The sequence below is a fragment of the Megascapheus bottae genome, chromosome X, assembly GCF_031878675.1.
Source record: "Megascapheus bottae isolate mThoBot1 chromosome X, mThoBot2.hap1, whole genome shotgun sequence".
Classification (NCBI taxonomy): Eukaryota; Metazoa; Chordata; class Mammalia; order Rodentia; family Geomyidae; genus Megascapheus; species Megascapheus bottae.
In genome coordinates, this window is record NC_143547.1 from 65,720,840 (window position 1) to 65,736,966 (window position 16,127).

Below are 16,127 nucleotides of genomic sequence, written 5' to 3' on the forward strand. Positions count from 1 at the left end.
AACAGTGTAGTAGTGATCCCTCCTGGCCATATCCCTGCCAGCATCTATTGTTATTAGATTTCTTGATCATGGCCATTCTAACTGGAGTGAGGTGGAATCTCAAAGTTGTTTTGATTTACATTTATTTTAGGGCCAGAGATGTTAAGCATTTCTTCATGTGTCTGTAGGCCATTCTTATTTCTTCTTCAGAGAAGTCTTTCTTTAACTTTGGCCCATCTTTTAATGGGATGGTTGTTTCTTTGAAGATTAGTTTTGGAGAGATTCAATTGTTTTAGCTGTTTATATATTTTAGATGTGAGGCCTTTGTCTGTTGTATGGGTAGTGAAAATCTTCTCCCACTCTGTGGGCTTTCTATTTAGCTTGCCAACTGTGACCTTTCCCATACAGAAGCTCTGCACTTTAATGCAGTCCCATTTTTCCAAATTTTCTTTAATTTGTTGTGTTTCTGGGTCTTTATTAAGAAATTTTCTACCTGTGTTAAGGAGACCTAGTGTATCTACTATTCTTCTTGTAAAGTTTTCAGAATACCTTGAGGTCTCTCTGACCCATTTGGTATTAATCCTCTTGAAGTTTTACCAACTTTTTTTACTCATTTTTGGCACATTGTTGTTTACTATTATTATTGAAAATTTCAGTGTCCATTTACCACAAGTAATAAACAGCCAAACCTTTCCAATTAGATATGATATATCATTTGTTTTATAATTCCTAACACAGACTTCTAATTAAGACTGAATTCTTAAGCTTGGAGTGGTGGCTTATGCCTGTAATCCTAGTTACTCAAGAGGCTGAGATCTGAGGATCAAGGTTCAAAGTCAGACTGGGTACAAAATGACCCGAGACTCATCTCTAATTAACCTCTAGAAAATGGTAAATGTGACTCTGCTCAAAGGTAGGGTGGTAGCCTTGAGCTGAAGAGCTCAGGGACAGTGCCCTGGCCTAGTTCAAGCCCCAAGACCCACCAAAATAAAAATCCTTAGTCATAGCTATACTTTTAGGGAGTTCTTAAGCTGTATATTGTACATTACTCTAATTGTTAATTAGAATTCAGTCAACACAATTAGATCTGAATGTGTGATTGCCACTTCTCTAAACACCTACACAGTACATGCTGGAGCAGAATGATAAATAGCATAGAAACAAAGTAGGATTGTTATAAGGGAAGAAATACAGAGAATATATTGGTTAGTAAAATGTGGTAAGTTAAAGAGCAGAAGCACATTTCAATTTGTTATTGATTCTAGAGATATTGGACTATTCTCAACAAATGTATAAAGATTGCCAATAAAATTTGTCCTTAGGCTATGATACTATCCCTGCATGAAGTTTTAAAACACTGGTTCAGCCATTTATAAAATATAATTGATAATACTCAAAAACCAAAACTCAAAATAAGAACAATAAGCAGTAGAGTTACAGTAGTATTCTGATTTTCTATTGATTTGTAACTAATGACCACAAATTTACCAACTTGAAACAACATCAGAATGATATAAATTGGGTTACATGCAACTGGGTCCTTTGTTGAGAGTCTTACAAGCCTGAAATTTTAGTGGTGTCTAGGATGAACTTTTACCTTAAAGCTCTGGTGGAATCTGCCTTCCAAGATGATTCTTGTTCACAGACATCAGTTCCTTAGAGTTGTGGCACTGAGATCCCTAATGCTTTACTAGTTGTCAGCTGTGTGCTACTCTCAGCAACAAAAGAATGCCTTCCTTCCTTAAACTGTGTCCCTTCCATATTGGACTTAGCCACAAATTTCACATTCTATGTTTGAAACTTCTCATATTCTTTTCTCAACTAACAAGAAAGCCCTCTGCTTTTAGAAGTTTTATATAATTAAGTCAGGCCAGCACAGTAAAGGTATCTAATTTGAATCAATAATCATGGGAGTATAATATACTGTCTTAATTTATTTTTATTTGCATATATTGACTTTTATTGATATTTCATACATGTAGTTAATGTATGGCAACACCTTTAGGGAGAAGCTACTGTAATGTACATCAAGCTTACCATTAAATAAGGCCAATAATCCTGACTCTTTATCTAGAGAGGATGGCAGCTCTGTGATGCTTGGATGATGCCAGTTTGGGTTTTCTTCAGCTGAATGGTCTCTTAAGGATCATTCTTCCTCTTAATATAATATAAATTAGAAAACAGATATCATGTACACATAAACACATGCTCTCTGCTCATCACATTAGTGACTCAAAGAAGCAGGGAGGGGAATCTAACCACAATACAAAAAAAAATCTTTCTCTGAGCTGAAAAATTAGAAAAAGTTTAGTAAGTTTTTCAAATATCTGCTTTCTACACTAAAAATAGTCTCCATGGGAAAACAAAACTATGAAAAAGCCAACTAATTTCATATTTGACAAAGTACAGACAAATGTCAAAAAAGACATAAATAAGCCAATGTATTTTCAGAGATTTCACTACTTACAAATTAGTCTAACTTCTAATTCAGATCTATGCTTACTTATCATTTTCACAAAAGTAAGTCAGAAGCTTAACTGTTACATTTTAAAGTATTCAAGCAATTTTCTAGCAGAGTTGCTAGAGAAGTTGAGAAATATGACTTATTTATATACAGAAATGTAAATGTAGACTATGATTATCTCATTTTAAAATCGATGTTAAAAAGAGGATGGATCCAGGCACAGGCCAATAACTCTAGGGACTCAAGAGAATGAAATCTGAGAATGATGCATCATGTAAGAAAGTCTGTGAGACACTTATGCCCAATAAACCACCAAAAAACCAAAAATGGAGCTGTGGTGAAGTGAAAGAGTGTTACCTTAAACAAGAAAATTCAGAGACAGCACACGGGTACAGAGATCAAGCCCCAGGATCAGCACATACACAAAAAAAAGAGGATGGAGATAGGCACCAATGGCTCATGCCTGTAATCCTAGATACTTAGAAGTCTAAATAACAGGATCTTGAAGCCAGATCAGGCCAAAAAAAGAGGAAAAACTTTCAAAACCCACCCTCTAACCAGGAAAATGCTAAAATGAAAGAATGACACATGATGTAGAGGACCACTTCTGTGCAAGCATGGCAGGTGAGAGCATAATGTCCTCAGTTTAATCCCTTGTACTAGCATGCCTATGTCATATGTACACAAAGCACCACAGAAAAGTAGATGGATTACGTCATCCTCGTTTTCCTGGAAATTTTACTTATGGCTAAGGTTATAATGAAAGACTGTCTACTGATTGTATTTGATGGTCTTACTATGGTGATTTAATATCTTTACAACAAAGTTATTCCAAAAAGCACTTACTATATTCATTGCGGACAATTTTTGCCTAGAGACTCAAAGCTAACAATTCTATTTGGGAAGATACTCTCGTAAAAATGGCATTAAAAATAAATATAATACATTATGTCTATAGAGTCCTAAGCTTTTATGTCTATGTGGTTGTGTTTATATTTCCAATACCATGTCCATAGCATGTGGGTGTTTTCTAAACACATCATTTCAAATATGATGTAAAAATCAATGTTAATAAATTCTTTAATAAAAAATTAAGTATAACTACTCATACATATACTAGTGTGAGATAGTTACAGCTTTCATATTTTATTTATCACAGCAAATTCCTAGTAAAAAAAGTTTCTGGATACTCACAGTCCATTTTGGAAGAAGCTATCCCATGGGCACTAAGGTGAAATATAGATAGTGAAATCTATATTTGGTCATCAAATTAAAGACTTGGTAACAACAGCATGGAAAGCTATTTATGAGGTAATCTATAGAATTTGAAACAATTCAAAGCAGGCCCTAGCCAGTGGGTTAGCAATCTAATTAACCACCTAATTTTGAAAATTGAGCCCTTGATGTTATCACTTACTAAGCAGATGGCTGATTACAAGACTGGGGATGGAAGAAGGTGGGAATGAGAAATTAAAAGACTAACAGAAGTTATTTGGTAAGTCACATTGATAGAAGTAGCAGAAATAAGACAAATGTATGAATTTCGACTTAATGCTGGTCTTTCAGCATGGTCAGCTCTGAAAACTTGTGTCACTTTCATTAGAGATAATTTGGGAAACATTCTAGGTGAGAATTTCCAACAACATCAAATATCTATGGTGAATATGAATACTAATATACAAAATATATTCTAAAGTGATATAGTAACTATACTTTATCTCTAGATATCCCATAGCACATGAAAGCATACAGTACATACTACTTAAATGTTGAAACAGCAGAAGTTTTAGCACAATGATTTAAAGAATGAAGTGAATTATATTACCTATTAGTACTTTTAATCAATAATTTTAGGTTTCCCCTCAAGAGTAGTAGACAATTTTAGTATTCCTTCTTTATAAAATTAGATGTGGTGGCTATACATACATACAAATATATACATACACACATACATACATACATACATACATACATACATACATACATATATATATATGCTTTGACTATTTTGATTATTGAAATATGAGGGAAAATGGCATTATTTTTAGATGGAAGCTTTAAGAATTGTTTGTGATTCCTTGAGTTAGTGCCTTTCCTCTACAACTTTGAATGGCAAATTTCTATATGCAGTGAAATAAATTGTAAGCCACTGACCAAAAAACGCTGTACATTTCCAATGTATAACCTCCTAGCCTAGTCAGCCGGACATAAATTTATTTCTAAGCAAGAGAGAAACTGGAAACTAATTAATACAAAGATCTAGTTTTGGTCGAGAATTTGGCTTAGTTTTTGAGTGTTTGCCTAGTATGCACAAAGACCCAGGTTTGATTCCTCAGTACTACATACATAGAAAAAGACAGAAGTGGTGCTGGGGCTCAGGTGCTGGAGCCCTAGCCTTGAGAAAGCCCAAGGACAGTGCTCAGGCCCTGAGTTCAAGCCCCAGGACTGGCAAAATTTTTTAAAAAAAGATCTAGTTTTACATGAGAAGAAAATTGGTATCACATTTATCTTTTTTGTTCACTAATACATAAGGAAAATATAACCCATGTTGGACAAGGGATACTCCTAGATTTAAAATCGAAAAAGGTTTTGTATGCATTTGCATAATTTTATTAACCTTTAGAGTTTACATTTGCATGCAATATTTGTACTGACAAGAGAGGATTTCAAATAAAATCAAGAATAAATTATACTGCAGATTAAGAAACCTCCTGGAGCATTGTCATAGTTTGAAGATATTCAAATAACTGTTTTGGTTATATCCTACAGTTATTGGTTTTTTGTCAGTAAGCATTATTGACCATAGAGAACAATCCTTGGGAAAATTTAGCAGTTGTTGTATCGTGGTATCATTAGTATACTATATTGTCTTAACATTTAACTTCATTGAACATATTAAATGCAGCTGGGAAAAACAATCTTGAAAATCATTTGTGCATATTAAAACATAGTTATCACCTTTTATTGTAACTTCTAAATAGTTTTTGAGAGAAATGCAGAGTACTTGCTTAAAAATAGAACATGAGCTAGATTTTTCAAAATGCAACACTCACTTCAAGAAACATTTTCTTGGTTTGTGAGTACATTTTTATTGGTGAATGCTAAACTTTACATATATAAATATCCACAGGTTTGGCAAGTAAAGCTACCATTCTGCTAGGTCCAGTGTTTCTTCTTTGCTTTTTCAACAAATATCTACTCAGTGTACTTTTATGTGCTATCGAAGATCTAGAAATAATCAAAGTTTAGTTTCTAACCCATGAATGACAATTTCATGACTCTTTAGAATATATATTGAATATTTGAATTTATCATATTTATTTGATGACCTTAAAAATTCTCACTTATTTACTAAGCTTATATATAAAATAAAATTAGTACATTGCCTTTCAAATACATAACAGAACTTAACTAGCTTAAAAAGTGTCTTGGATGTAATGTAAATATTAAATTCAATAATATTAAGTGATTATTAATTAGTGAAATTCCTTAAGTGTATGGAAAGTACAAAAACATATTCCATTTTCTTTAACGTCTTTTCTATACAGAGAGATATTTCTGTTAGTGATTGAGATGCACAAATTTTGTGAACTGTGGTATATGATATTTTGCTGTAAGGTAAACAAATAAATCAATGCTCAATAAAATAAGTGGCTTAAGATGGTAGGTTTCAGGGAAGTTTTCTGAGAAGCAAGGTTAAAATTATTGTTTATAGGCATACAAGCTCTAGGGAACAGATGAGTTAAGAAAAATGGGACTCTGGTTGTTTCATGTCAAACTAATCTTACATTCCTTAATAATATGTGCTTCTCATGGTTTTGTATTTGGTCTAGGGAAAAGATGGGACCTTATGGGAATTATTTTTGGTCTCTAGTTATGAACAAGCCGTTAGAGAAAGAAACAATGTCTGTTTCCCATTATCAGTCTTATAGAATAATTTTCTTAGTGGAGAAGATACTAAAAGGTCCACCCTGTTAAATTGAAATGCTCCCTGATCTCTTAAATATTTCTAGACATGATACAGATTATTGCTTCTTAAAAACTACTGGTGTTGAAGAGAGAGGGAAAAGCCATGAATGCTCTTCTAAGATGAAGAGAATATTTTGATAACTTTTTGAAAAGCTCAGAAAGATGTTTACTTTGCATGAAATGTGATCTATTTTATAGCTGATTTAATTGTGTTTTGTAAACCGCACAATAAAACTGAATCATATATAGCCATGTCTTGATGCATGGGCCACTTACCTAAAAGGTCACCTTTCTTATGTGATTGCACTTTCTTATATGAGAAGTAAGTGAAAAAATAATTTAAAGCAAGAAAGTTAACTACAGCATAAAAAATAAGAATTAGTGTTGGGAGCCAGCAAGACCAGACAATGTGACATAAGCTCTAAATCCAGAAGTGTAGCTATTTGCTTTCTATCTATTTCATATTTCCTGTTGTTCGAAGTCAGGCAGGGTTTTTCAGGCAAATGTTTATTAGCCAACAGGAGCGGCAGTGCTCTGCAAGTGCAGCCAGCTTCTACTAAAGCTAAGGGCAAAGTCACCAAACCTTTTGGGATATACTTATATAAGTCTTTAAAGGATGTTTTGCCACTGTAGTTGCTCCTTTGAAGGCAGTGAGATGCCTTAGGCAAGCTGGCACCTAGAAGAGACACTGAATTTGGGCACATGTGAAACATAAATATTAGCAATTGAATTCATTACTTAACTGAATAGACTCAAAGCAAAAGTAAATCAATGCAAACCATCTGGCAGATTGTATTGTTTATATCACATTATCTTGCTGATGGTGTAAATAGCATTTATTTATTATTAAAACTTCTTTGTACATAGATTAGAAAGACATCCATGTGGTGGAGAACTTATTTTCTTCAAGATTCCAAAATACTAAAGTTAGGTTCTCTTCAATTTCACTAAGCTTATATTCAGTTACTAGATTTCCAGCACGAAAGAAAATGTGCCAAATGTTCTAAAAATCTCTTTTGCATGTACCTGAACCCATGCTGTAGCCTTTCTTCTGCTTTTCTCAATCACTGTAAGATTTGTGACTTCTTCGCTGAGGAATGATGGATATATAGGAATAGCTAAAATTGTTGTTAGGATAATTAGCATTCAAGACCTGTTTTATAATGACATGTTCCATGTTTCTTCATATTTAAAATCCAAAATGAAGACTCTTTGTGTAATCAGAGTTTAATGTTTAATCTTCAAGATGTGTAGTATTATACATTATATATGTATATATATAATATTTTACTTGACACAAGAGCAAGAATCATCCTAGATAGTGCTGTAATGTTTCTAAAATTTATGAAACATCAAATGAATTTTACTCATCAAATAATAAGCACAATAAAAGCTTTCATAATAAATAAGATGCTACTATGCAACTGGCTATATACATGCCAAGAAGCTTTTAAAACTCCCATGTGTAACTAAGTTATTACATGGACTATATCACAGAATTGGAGTAGAAGTAATCAACTGGCCATCTCAGAAGGAAAATAAAAGAAGTAACTGACATGAAACAGATAAAAGATATGGATCACTTCTTGCTTTGTTAAAGAGAATATGAAATAGAGAAACATTCCATGGAACAAAGCATATGGAAATTATAATGTTAAAAAACAGTATTGTCTCCTTTTAAGTTGTACTGCAAGGGATTCTATCACTTACTTCTCAGCAGAAAAAAAAGTTTAATAATCTTGTCCACAGCAAAATCGTTCAGCCCAGAATAACAGAATCACATTCAAGTTTCTGAAGAGAAGGTCCGCCCAAGTTTCTAGGCATAGTTAGTTTGACCAAATGTATTCTATTGATCACTTTCCTGTTAGAACAAATAAGATGACCCATATATTCAACTCTGAATCAGATAACTCAAGAAACTGCTTATCTTATGTCACATAGGTTTATTAAACATGCTGCTAAGTCATTTTGGAGAGGAATATTAACTTCTGTGTAAAACTACAAACTAATGGATTTTGGAAATGTTTAATTATATTTTTAAAGTTAACTCTGTGGTCAAAAAACTGTTTTCACATTTTATGTGTCCCCAAGAGTTCAGGGAAAGGAGAAAAGGTCAGCAAGGGCCATATTCTCATGAACCACACAGCAATTCCCATTGGCAACAAAGTACTAACATTCATCACAATGTTCTGTTACTCAGGCTGTATACTAGACTAGACTGATATGAACTGATTGTCAAAAGAAATGGAGCCTTGAAATAAAAGACCACTATGTCTTTCAGGAAAGCTAAAGGACATGGTAGTGACCTTATATAAAATCATGATATCTCAAACTAAAAATGATTTATGTAGCAAAACCCTTGATTGCCTCCTATAAACCACAAATATTCAATACACTAGAATTCGTTAAATTTCTGCATTTCTGACTAGTCTCATCATCAGCATCATGACTATTTGCTGCTTATCATATGTTAAATCACACACCAATGATAATTCATTAACTCTTTACAACATACTATATATAGTAGTATAACCAATTTACATTTAGGGAACACTAACAATCAGAGACTAGATGATTTGCCTGTGTGACAAAGTCATGAATACAGATCTGAAATTCTTAATCAGAGCACCCTGCTGGCACAAATCTGCCTTTGGAAACCACTACACTATGCCTTCTAAAATGGATATTGCAAGTAAGAATATTACTATTAATAACCTAAAACTATAGATATTTCAGTATCAAAATAATAACCATACATATGTGTCTCACCTGTTTTACATGTAGAAAGGTGTGGTAGACTGTTGTCCTACCGTGAACAGAAAATGGACAATTACAAATACACTGATCAAAGGAAGATTTTTAAAGATACCCTAGTGTATGTATAAAAAAATACCTTTTTATTCTAATTGTTTCATGCTTGAATACTTTTTTCATGTTATTTTCTTTCTAAATAAGAATACAAGAGGGGCTGCTCGCTGCCGCTTCTGGTGCTTCAGACCCCGCTGTCGCTGTCAGGTGGTCTCGGGCTGCGGCGCGGAAGAGGCGCGGGGTCGGAATGCTCCTGAAGCCCGCAGGCAGTATCGCTAGGGGCCTGAAGAGAGGGTGGGTGAGTGCATGTCGTGGGACGCCGTGCGGAAGACCAGGCATCCGCGAGGGTCCGAGGCGGGGGCGGTGGGTCTGCTGCAGGCCAGGCCAGCCGGGGGATATCGATGCCTGACGCAATGCCGCTGCCCGGGGTCAGGGAGGAGCTGAAACAGGCCAAGGAGATCGAGGACGCTTAGAAGTACTCTTTCATGGCCACCGTCACCAAGGCCCCCAAGAAGCAAATTCTGTTTGCTGATGACATGCAAGAGTTCACAAAATTCCCTACCAAGACAGGCCGGAGAGATATTTGTCTCATTCCATCTCACAGTCCTCCACTGACAGCTACAGTTCAGCTGCATCCTACACAGATAGCTCTGATGATGATGTTTCCCCTCAAGAAAAGTAGCAAACCAACTCTAAGAGCAGCAGCAATTTCTGTGTGAAGAACATCAAGCAGGCAGAATTTGGACGCCGGGAGGTTGAAATTGCAGAGCAAGACATGTTTTCTCTGATTTCACTCAGGAAACGTGCACAGGGGGAAAATCCCTTGGCTGGTGCTAAAATAGTGGGCTATACACACATCATAGCCCAGACAGCGGTATTGATTGAGACACTTTGTGCCCTTGGGGCTCAGTGCCGCTGGTCTGCTTGCATCATCTATTCAACTCAGAATGAAGTGGCTGCAGCCCTGGCTGAGGCTGGAGTCAGAAGATGATTTCTGGTGGTGTATTGACCGTTGTGTGAACATGGATGGGTGGCAGGCCAACATGATCCTGGATGATGGGGGAGACTTAACCCACTGGGTTTATAAGAAGTATCCAAACGTGTTTAAGAAGATCCGAGGCATTGTGGAAGAGAGCATGACTGGTGTACACAGGCTCTATCAGCTCTCCAAAGCTGGGAAGCTCTGTGTTCTGGCCATGAATGTCAATGATTCTGTTACCAAACAGAAGTTTGATAACTTGTACTGCTGCCAAGAATCCATTTTGGATGGCCTGAAGAGAACCACAGATGTGATGTTTGGTGGGAAACAAGTGGTGGTGTGTGGTTATGGTGAGGTAGGAAAGGGCTGCTGTGCTGCTTTCAAGGCCCTGGGAGCAATTGTCTACATCACAGAAATCGACCCCATCTGTGCTCTGCAGGCCTGCATGGATGGCTTCAGGGGGGTGAAGTTAAATGAAGTCATTTGGCAAGTTGATGTCACAATAACTTGCACAGGAAATAAGAATGTAGTCACAAATGAGCACTTGGACCGTATGAAAAACAGCTGCATTGTGTGTAATATGGGCCACTCCAACATGGAAATCGATGTGACCAGCCTCCGCACTCCCGAGCTGACCTGGGAGAGAGTTCGTTCTCAGGTGGATCATGTCATCTGGCCAGATGGCAAACGTGTCGTCCTCCTGGCAGAGGGTCGCCTGCTCAATTTGAGCTGCTCCACAGTTCCCACCTTTGTTCTATCCATCACAGCTACAACACAGGCTCTGGCACTGATAGAACTCTATAATGCACCTGAGGGGCGATACAAACAGGATGTATACTTGCTTCCTAAGAAAATGGATGAGTATGTTTTCAGCTTGCACCTGCCATCTTTTGATGCCCACCTGACAGAGCTGACAGATGACCAAGCAAAATACCTGGGACTCAACAAAAATGGGCCATTCAAACCTAATTGTTATAGATACTAACAGACCATATTACCAAAAACCAGTCCATATGAAGTCACAACTCTAAAAGAAATATTTTTTAATATTTTTTCATTTTCTTTTTATTCCTTTCCTGTTGATTTTTTTCTATATTGTCATTTTTTTTGTTTTGGTTTTCTTTTCATTTCATTATCCAAGTTTTACAGGCCACACAGGAACGTGGCTTCAAGGTTCCTTCAATGTGCCTGGGATTCAGGTTTCCTCCCCTCCCAGTCAGTCAAGGATTTTACTTTTCCAGCCCAGAAAGGTGATCCTTTCACTACCATTTCTGGGGACTTTAGTCATGATGAGGTACTTTGTTAATAGGAAATGCTAAGGTACCTTTTATGTGGAACAATTTGCAATGTCTAAATTGCCTTAAAAGAGCCCATTTATTAGCTGCTGAAATCAGGGCTCTTTCACTTCTTCAGAGGAGCAGGAATGGTAGCTACCTGCCAGGTAGATGTAGGTGGTGCAGGTCAATTTTCCTTAGCTGTTCCTGGCCTTTGCTCTGTGTGAAGGTAAGGGGTGGGCTTCAGAGAATGCCCCTGGGAGGACTGCCTGTGAGGATGCAGCAGCCTCCCAGCCTAGGTGCCCCCAGCCTCCACTGTCTCATTTTTCTACTTCTTAATAGACTACATTGTATCAAGTGGAACTTTGTCGCCTACCATTTATTTCTGTTTTTTTGTTTTACTTTTTAATTAAGGAAAATTTTAGTGTTAACACTGAGGAAATGCTCAGGTATTCAGTTATCAATTTCTCTTTTGAACTTTGAAGTAAAGATTGGAGAGTTGAGTATAGATAAATTCTGTAGTCTCAAACTCTGATGAGTCTCTCTGTTTCTAGCTCATCATTTTTATACCATCAGTGAACTGGAGCCATAAGCAAATTGTTTCTTCCCTGCCCCTTACAGCTTATGCTGAAGGCAAATTTCTTGAGCCATCACTCAGTATAAACACAGTGAGTCTATCTTTAGAGTTTGTCCTTTAAGAGCAAATTTTTGGTCAGCTGTGTTTCTGCAACCTAAAATATTGAAAGGGAGGTAAGTGTAGATAGAAGAATGATAAATGGGGCCACAGTAAAATGTATATGTCTTGGACTTTAGCTGCTTTCTGATGCTTGTTTTATGGAAGTGATACCATTTTTTGGTTGACACATCCACAAAAAGTTGATGAACAAAGATCTTAACAGTTTTGCTGTAGAGAAAGCAACCAGTAGTACATCCAGGCTCATTCTCTGAAAGAATACCCAGAAACTTCTCAAAGATCTGAGACAATATACATGCCATGCACCCTGCTTACCAGCATTTCTGCATGGTGAAATAAGCTTTAAGTATATAATTATTCAGGATTTCAAATCCTCAACTGGTTCTAACTTATAGTCCTTCAAAGATGGGCTATGCATTAGTGCTAGATAATAGAAATTCTTAACTTCTCTCCACTGATAAGAGAAACAAATACTAAAAACAGGAATATTAAAACAGAAAGCTTTTGCCCTGCACCTTCCTAGCAGGGGATGAATATCTTGCCAAAACTTTTTCCCCTTCTCCTCTCCCATTTCACCCCACCCAGTTCCTTTTTCTTGCCAGTGTGGCCATGTTTCTCTGTAGATGCTAACAGTTGAAGCCCTTATCCCATGGCACTTAACCAGCCAATCAGAACACCACATCCACTGGGGAGGTAAACTGGCCAACACTGTATCCATGGGATCAGCTCTGCTAGAGGGAAGGGGTCAAGATCCAGCTGCCCTCTGATCCCATGTCTCTTGCTATGTCTGTAGGAATAATAGGTAAGGGCTCTGTCTCTGTCAAGCCATGTAACAAAGGACACTGTAGGGAAAAAAATCTGGCATCAGAGGGAGTACATGGAAAGCAACTTGGGGGGAAATGTTCATTTTATATTGAATGATTTTTAATGAATGCCATATTAACCCTTGCAGATCAGCAATAATCATTAAAGTCAATTAAAATGATAAGACCTTAAAAAAGAATACACGAGGGATCCAAATGAAAGGAGCAGAACTATGAAACACAACACACTGCAAACAGATGCTGGATTAAAAATCCAAGGATATTAGAGATATACATATTTTATGAAAGTGTTGCTTATAAATAGATGATACAATCACATACAATGTGCTGATAAGTTTTGATATAAATCAAAATAGAATACAGCTTGCCAAATTTCAGTTTAATGAATTTAATATGATGACATTGATTCTTGAAAATTACTCAATTCTAATGTGACATAGGAATTATTCTATACATTTACCCCCAAATTATTTTCCTTAATTTTTGTGGCAAATTATAAATGTCTAACAATTAGTATTTATTTTATAAGAAAGATAACTTTGTCTAAGAAATGCAATTTTCTAAACATAAAAGATTGTGAATTTAACTTCAAGGAGAACTGAATTGTGTCTACTAGTTTTTACATACTGTGTGCAAAGTACTGATTTAGAGAAATCACAAACATTGTCTCACTTGTATCAGATAGTGTGGTAGTACATAAATAATATATTCTGATGGATAGAACTAGTAGATGCTCACTATTTACTTTCCTGTGAAGAGGTTGATGGTCAGGTATAATTGAGAGATAAACAAATTTTATCCTCAGAGCCCTTCCTTCTTTACTTCTGTCAGACTGATCAAAGGAATGTTGACAACTCATGAACCAACAAGTAGAATTTCAGAATGTGATTAGTTATCAGCAATGTGGTATACACGAAATGATAGCTCAGTGTTTGATTTTTTTCATATATTTTTTATTTTAATTAATAGAAGGGTTACATGATTTTGCCAGATAGATGGTGCATTAATTCCCATACATTGATACCCTTTCACATGTCTTGGTCCCCATTTCCCTCTCCCGCACCCCCACCCCTCATCTTGTTTTCCCCCGTTCCCTATCCAATTTCAAATAACCAAATACAAATGTATCCGATATATCAGGTAACAAAGTGAGATACTGTAACAATATGAGATAACCAAGGGACAGCAAAAGAGATGAGAGATAACATGGTACCTTAAGAACAACAATCACTCATTACATGGCTTATGTTGCTATATCCTAGAGATCCTTGCATTTACCGTCCTACAATATGGCCTTTTGTATCAAGGTTTTGCTCTATTGCAAATCTCTGCTAGGAAAGCCCAAGGTTTCTACTGATTATGACAAATGAGGGAAACCGTTGAGCCTAAGTTCCTTTGAGACTGGCTTACTTCACTTAATATGATCTTTTCTAAGTCTTTCCATTTCCTAACAAGTGGGGCAATATCATTCTTTCTGACAGCAGCATAGAATTCCATTGTGTACAAATACATCTTGTTGATCCACTCATCAACTGAGGGACATCTAGGTTAGTTCCATATCTTTGCTATGGTAAATAGTGCTGCAATGAACATTGTTGTGCTGGTGGAGTTAGTATGTCCTTGTTTCTGGATGATTGAGTAAATGCCAAGTAATGGAATTGTTGGGTCATAGGGGAGTTCTATGCTTAATCTTTTGAGGAACTGCCATACTGCTTTCCATAGTGGTTGAATGAGTTTGCACTCCCACCCACAGTGTAGTAGTGATCCCTCCTGGCCACATCCCCTCCAGCATCTGTTCTTAATAGTTTTCTTGATCCTGGCCATTCTAACTAGAGTGATGTGGAATCTTAGCGTTGCTTTGATTTGCATTACTTTTATGACCAGAGATGTTGAGCATTTCTTCATGTGTCTATAGGCCATTTTTGTTTCTTCTTCAGAGAAGACTCTAAGTCTTTGGCCCATCTTTTAATGGGATGGTTGATACTTTGGGGATTAGATTTGGATTGATTCAATTTTTGGAGCTGTTGATCTATTTTAGATATGAGGCCGTTGTCTGTTGTATGGTTGGTGAAGATCTTCTCCCACTCTGTAGGCTTCCTAATTAGTTTACTAGCTATGTCCTTTGCCATACAAAAGCTCTGCAGTTTAATGCAGTCCCACTAACCCAACCTTTCTCTGATTTGTTGTGATTCTTGGTCCATATTAAGAAAGTTTCGACCTGTGCCAAGGAGGTCTAGTGTATCTCCTATTCCTTCTTGTAAAGTTTTCAAAGTGTCGGCTTTTACCTCCAGGTCTTTGATCCATTTGGAGTTAATTCTATTTCAGGGTGACAAAGAAGGATCCAACTTTAGTTTTCGGCAGGTGCTTAACCAGTTTTGCCAACACCACTTCTTGAAATGGCTGTCTATTTTCTGTTCTTTTTTTTTTGGCTCCCTTGACAAAGATTAGTTGACCATAGGTCTGTGGTTTAATATCTGGGTCTTTAGTTTTATTCCATTGGTCTTCAGGCCTGTTCTTGTGCCAGTACCAAGCTGTTTTGATATAATTATAGCTCTGTAATAGAGTCCAAATTTGGTATTGGAATTCCTCCTGCGCTGTTCTTTCTGCTAAGTGTTTTTGCTATACGGGGTCTTTTATTATTCCATAAGAAATTTTGGATTGCCTCTTGTATTTCTTTAAAGAATGACTTTGGGATATTGATGGGTATTGCATTGAATTTGTAGATAGCCCTTGGCAAGATTGTCATTTTTCACGATGTTGATTCTTCCAATCCAGGAGCATGGGAGGTTTTTCCATTTCCTCAGGTCTGATTTAATTTCCTTTTTCAGGGTTTTAAAGTTTTCGTCAAAAAGGTCCTTTACATTCTTAGTTAAGATAATTCTTAGGTACTTTATTTTCTTGGAGGCTATTGCAAAAGGAGTTGCTTTCCTGATTGTTGCCTCATTCCTCTCACTGTTGGCGTAGAGGAAAGCAGTTGATTTTTGAGGGTTAAATTTATAGCGTGCTACCCTTCCAAAGATTTGAATCAGCTCAAGGAGCTTGGGAGTAGAGTCTATAGGATTCTTTAAATACAGGATCATGTCATCTGCAAAGAGGGAATGTTTTACTTCCTCTTTCCTATTTGGATCCCCTTTAT

At 36.5% G+C, this 16,127-nt stretch overlaps 1 pseudogene; it reads left to right on the plus strand.

Annotated features, from left to right (window-relative positions):
* Window positions 1-9,878: 9,878 nt before the first annotated feature.
* LOC150041205 (S-adenosylhomocysteine hydrolase-like protein 1 pseudogene) lies at window positions 9,879-11,211 on the plus strand (annotated as a pseudogene).
* Window positions 11,212-16,127: the final 4,916 nt, after the last annotated feature.